Below are 6119 nucleotides of genomic sequence, written 5' to 3'. Positions count from 1 at the left end.
GTCTTCATGCAGGTATTCACTAAGATAAACAATAGGTTGTGGTAACTCTCCAGTCGGGTGCTGTCATGTTGAATCAGTGTCAAGAATTAATACAACCTTATAACCTTACATGTCAATGCCAGTATCTGAGTTATACTTGTTGTAAACTATTTTTACTGGACTAACATTGTTGTCACTGCAGTTTGGTATAATAAATGTATGTTTTCTTGTGTGGACTGCTTCCTGTCTAATTCTGTTTCCATTGTACTTTGCCACATTTTTCTTTTATTGATACACCAACTATTCCACCACAGCCAAGCATAAACACTTTTTTTTGCAATATTTGGGGATTTCTTTCTGAATTTGTGGTATTTCCTCTCAATAATTCATATGATAGTCTACACTTTTGTGTATCCAATTTCCTCATTAGTGTACTCTCACTCTCTCACTAACTCTTCTACCTCTTGCTTATGAAATTTGAAGTGTAATCACTGCTGTCGAATGTGTTGTCCAATACTGTTGTCATAGTTTCACAGTTGCTTCCAGTAGAAAACCTGAAATCCCAACTGCTGCCTTCAACCTTTATGGGAACTGTGTTCAGATGTCTGCATAGATATGCACCTACAGGCACGAGTAAGGGGGAACAAACACATTGCTGACAATGTTATAAGTAAATAATGTTATTTCACAAATACAGTTGAAAATGGATGAAGGAATATAATGTGAGAAATAATGCTAGAAAGAGACAGCTTTTCAATTATATATTATTTCATTGCAGTGATTAAGGATTCAGGTCAGAGATTCAGATCATGAATTAAAGTCAGAGTCAATGATGATCAACACTCGTCTTTCTCTGTAGGGAAACTGCTAGATACAGTATATTAAATCAGTTATTACATAGCAGATAATGATTAATGGTTGTGTATTTTACATTATTTGCTATATATTATATCATGATGCAATATGATAAGTCATTTTGATTGGACATTTAAAAAGAAAACAAACATTGCAGAGGGCTCTCATATGTTATCTTGCAATAATAAATGAGCTTGAAGTTTCCTAACCCTATAAGAGACATTTTCCCCAAACAGTGTATCACAGGAGCTCAATATAACTGTCAAGCGATGAATGCATGCATTATTTTTAAACCAGTATTAACAAGCTATCAGTCTCAAAGTGGGATACAAAGAGTATTGATTTCTTGCCACTGAGGGAAAATAAAGGGATCAGAGCAGCTTTTCTATTTGGGGATGGTGTTTATTTTCAGTGAATGATAATAGACTGCTCTTGGTTAAGTGTGAAATTTGACTGCAACAGCTGTGTCACCTATGAGAGGAGGTGTGAATTGGATTGCTCCTCATCGTCTAGTCTAGCCTATACCGGCTGATGCGACTGGCCGCCTCTGCTCTGTGGCTAATATGATTGACTGCCCCACTGTCTGTTGACTAATGTAATTGTCTGCAGCTATTTTGGTGAGGATGTGATCAGTGTAATTGGCAGTGGGTCCTCCTTGGTCACGGTAGGATCAAGTCACCTCCTTGGCGCAGACAACCACAGCAGGCTCGTGGTGGAGCTGCCGAGTGGAGTGGCCAGACTGCCCGGCGACGGTAGGCCAGCCACACCAGCAGCAGTGTCACAGTGACAAGAGAGGAGCCAGCCACCAGACTGATGATGACCAGAACCAGGTCCAGCTCTGATGGGTCTAAAAAAAAAAAAAAAAAAAAAAAAAAAAAAATCTGATATGAGGCTATTGTCATGATTGGTCTCTGTTTTCCATCCAGTTTACTCTGCCTTCACTGAATTGCAAATGTCTTTGATAGTGTGGAGTAGCTTTCCATGATAAACCTATGACGAGCTACATATATATTTGCACACAGAGAGCCACCTAACAATATGGCTTGTTTCCTCACATGCTATAGATAAATGGCATGGTCATCTCTCATTTCCTGTCCAGTAGCATCTCTGCTTGCGAGCTCCGTTATCTCAGATTGATCGTTTTTGTTTTAAGGCGCAGCCAATAATTACCTATCTCCTCCGGGGAGGGGGAGTTCTTCACTTCTTTCAGCATGGGACCAAAGGATATGCGATTCCTGAGATTGGTGACAATAGCCTCTAAGGGAAATGCACTCCTCTGCTGAAGGCACTGCTAAAAAAAGACAAGGGAAATGTGTAGCATATGAGTATGAAAAATGATAGAGCAGCTAACAGGTAATTAACTTTTTGGAAGACGAATGGTGTTCCTGTTTATCATCAAACATAGTGGGAACAATGCACTGAAATAGTAATTGAAATAATACAGGTGCACCGCTCTGATAGATATGTCTAAAACTTGTTTTCCTTTGTGATATTTTTTGTTTTGATAAAAAGGGGCAGGCGGAGAAACATCTTTTTCAAATGGAAAGCTGGAAATAGGCTTTTAGCTTGAAAACAGCACTCTGTCTTTTAATCTAAGCAGCCCACTCTGAGTTGGAGCAGTTCAAACAAGGTAGTTGAGATATAATGTATAGTTCTTATGTAAATTATATGGTTTAGGGTTTATATCCTGACATCAAGTGCCATGAAAGAAACACCATTTCAGGAGAGAGGGGAAAAAAGATCCGTTGCTGCGCACAAAGAAAGTTGCAGATTATGTGGAAAAACATGAAAGTATAAACATAATGTAGTCTTGTCTGAGCAGTTCATTTTAAACATCAGTAAACCACTGAATACACCTTATAATACATTTAAACTGGCCATTACCTATGTCAAAAAAATGCTCCTGTAGGTGAACTTTGCATCACAAAAAACATGAGGTGACACTAGAAACATAACTGTTGAAAGAGCTGTAGAAGTGCTCTATAAAGGCAGGCCTCAAAATGAGTCTCCAGAGTTTATCTTCTGTTTCACCTCAGCCCTCTAACATGCACTTGTCAGATGATTCAGTTTTTCCCATTAAATCAGAGGCCCTGTTCAGACCTGGCACTAACATGCATCTTGGGAGATCCGATCACAAGTGGGCCGCTCTTAGTACGTCAGCTCACACCTGGCATTGAAATGCACCTCCATGTGCATCTCGAGTGACCACTTATGATCAGATCTCACTTCCCTGCTGTATATGCAAATAAACACCATTTCCATTTGCAAAGGCCAGATGAGTTGTTTTTAATCAGCGGGTGGCAGCAACGCGCCTCCCGTGCGTAATCTGCTGGATATTAAAAGATGAAGAAGAAGAAATCAAAGCAACACAGACTGGGTCTATTCCTCTGAGTGTTCCAGGCAAACAAATTCATCTAAGACGTTTGACGCATTCATTCAATTTTATACAGTTTATGGAACCAACTGAATGAGTACAAATGAGTACATACTTCCACTTCCACAGAGGATATCAGTTGAGTGGGTCCTTCATTGTGACCCAGGACGTATTACCCACTGTTAACAGCCAAACACTGTAAGCATCTTTTCCTACTCTGCAAGTGCAATTCTATAATTTTGCAAAAACCCTTATGTGACCTTCATGCTGACATGATAGATGTTTTCGGCTGCATGCCTTTGGCTGTCAGCCTTAGCCTTAGTCAGTACATATCACTCTTTTTACATTTAGAAAACAATTCCTATGCCTCCAGCAGGATACTGTAATCATACTTCTTCCTTCCTTTATACTTGAAAAAAATATATATATATAAAAAGATTTATCCCCTTCTTATTTGGCCATATATTTATTTACCTCTTCTCAGGTTCTTCACCCTCTTTGGTCTCCCTTCTTGCTCATCTCCCCAGCCCATTTACATCACCCTGTTCACACCTCATCTGTCTCCCTATTTTCACAGTGTCAAACCCCGTGTCACTAAATTTAAATCACTCTCAGCCACTCATTCTCTCATCCTCTTGCATTCATTACACTGTGCACCCACTGCAGTCTTACCCTTTCACAGTCAGAGCGGTTCCTCAGGCAGACGCTGAGATCACAGTGTAGGTACACTACTGAGTAATTAATCATTTGGAAGAGACTGATGGTGAAGCTGGCACTGGTTGACAGGGCACTGGGCAGCAGCGTGATCCCTGCTGGCTCTGCTGCTAACCTGAGGTATCAACACAAACACAGTATAACCTTAGTGGATTATTAAAAAATAGTGAAATGTTTAAGGAAAAATGATCAAACTGAGAATATCCTGGAGGCAAAGTCACATCTGCCAAAAGCCTTTGACTCTGTATTGATCAATAAACATGGAAGCAGAAAAAAAAGCACAGTCCAGCTTGTCATCAATATTTTATATTGAATTGAGTTGAAAGCTTAAGAGAAAAGAAATCATTTTAGATAAAGGTCAGCTATCACTTTATGTTGCAGTCAAAGTAGTATCATAACTCATGCTGTATAATGTTAATAAGCAGTGTATTTAACTCGAATATTAACATCTGGAATTTGTTCCACCTTCATGCTGAATTTTGCTTAGTTTCTGTTGTCATTATTTCAGGGTGTTAAATATTTTACTTTTTTTTCCTTCTGTGCACCTAGAAGAGATACATACTGAAAAGGTTTGTCCCATGTCTACATACTTTTTACAAGTGTTCTGTTCAGATACACAGTCAAAGTCAACAACCAGTGTATTCATATTTTGACATATTGAAGAGGTTGTTCATTTATACTGCTGCCTGCATGGTGTGCAGGAGTACACTGCATTTCCATCTATTTCAGCGATGCTGGCTCAGACAGATAAAGCCATCAATCCACAGCAGTCCCCTATTTACTGAGCAGAGACTATCCAGCTGTGGCGGTAGCTCACCTGGAGGGGCGCATACCATGTAACAAGGCTGAGTCCTTACTGCAGTGGTCTGGGTTCAAATCTAGCCCAATCCTCCAATTTCTAAAATATTAGGCAGCATGTGAAATAATAAAAAAAACCCACAATGTGAGCTTGCTTTTCCTTTCATGAAATATAGTCCAGATGGTTGCACAAAGATCAGTCAGTGTACTGTAGATTCCCTACTGTGTAAGTCCTGCATTTGCTGACTCTGTTCAACTATATTTAGTTTTATACTACAGGAAAACAATTTTTTCTAGTTTTCTTGTCCTTGCATCATTTTTCCTTTTTTTTTTTTTAACCTTGAAATGAAAACACAGCAAACCCTATCCCACTTAACATAAAACAACAAAATCTCTTCCCAGTCATGTTGTTTCAGACTTCCCCGTGTACCTGGAGAAAAGGCAGCAGGTGGAGTTGGTGAGATCAGGCTGAATGGTCGGGGATAGGCAACAGGAGGTGACCTCAAGGTTTATCTGAGTGTTGTTTGTCTTCAAGTTGATAACCACTCTTAGGTTCCCCCAGGCAGGCACAGCATCGCCAGGCTCTACACCTCTCCCCAGGTTCAGACTCATCTCTGCTGTGTAGTTCCCACTGCCACACAGGTCATCTGAAACTTCTGTTACACTGGCAATAGATTAATGTTATTGCAATTTGCAAAAGGAAATAATGATACACACTGTTTGTCAATTTATCTAATAAACATTTTAATTAAAGGACCATACCAGTAATTTTACTTTTGGGCCATAAGTGTCTTAGCAGACTAACATTTGCTAATTAACCCTATGCTCAAAGTACACCTGAGGCTGATGGGAATGTAATTTGTTTTGAAGGTATTGGTCATAAGCCAAAGCGCTGGGTGAATAAAAAATGCTGAGCTAATGATGGTGCTGCATGCAAAGTTAAGGGATACCATGCATCACGACTGCAACACTTTAAGCCAGCAGACTCCCAATTATTGGATTTCAGGGTGGTTTAAATGCATCATCAGGAAGCTTTTCTAAGCTGTACCTCATTGCTGCATTACCATGTGACAATATTCATTTAGTGAAAAAATAAAGCACTTTGTTCTGATGGATTATCTATTTAATAACATAACTCCTGCAAAATAACCAGTGTGGTTCTTTAATTTGTTAACACATGATCAATAAATAATGTTAGAATAATAGGGTTACACAATATGATTACCCAGATAGATACAGATGAGGTGAAGTCCTTCTCCTGTGTTTCATACTTGGCTGCTCTGATCCAGATTCAGACTCTGTCTCTGGCAGTAACAACCTGTGCCCAGTCTCTTGAACTGCTGTCTCTGCTTTGGCCACAGCACGTGCTGACCTAGTGGCATTTTGTGCTTCAAATATC

Source organism: Toxotes jaculatrix, chromosome 9 (genome assembly GCF_017976425.1).
Source record: "Toxotes jaculatrix isolate fToxJac2 chromosome 9, fToxJac2.pri, whole genome shotgun sequence".
NCBI lineage: Eukaryota > Metazoa > Chordata > Actinopteri > Toxotidae > Toxotes > Toxotes jaculatrix.
Note: the sequence above shows the minus strand (reverse complement) of the source record.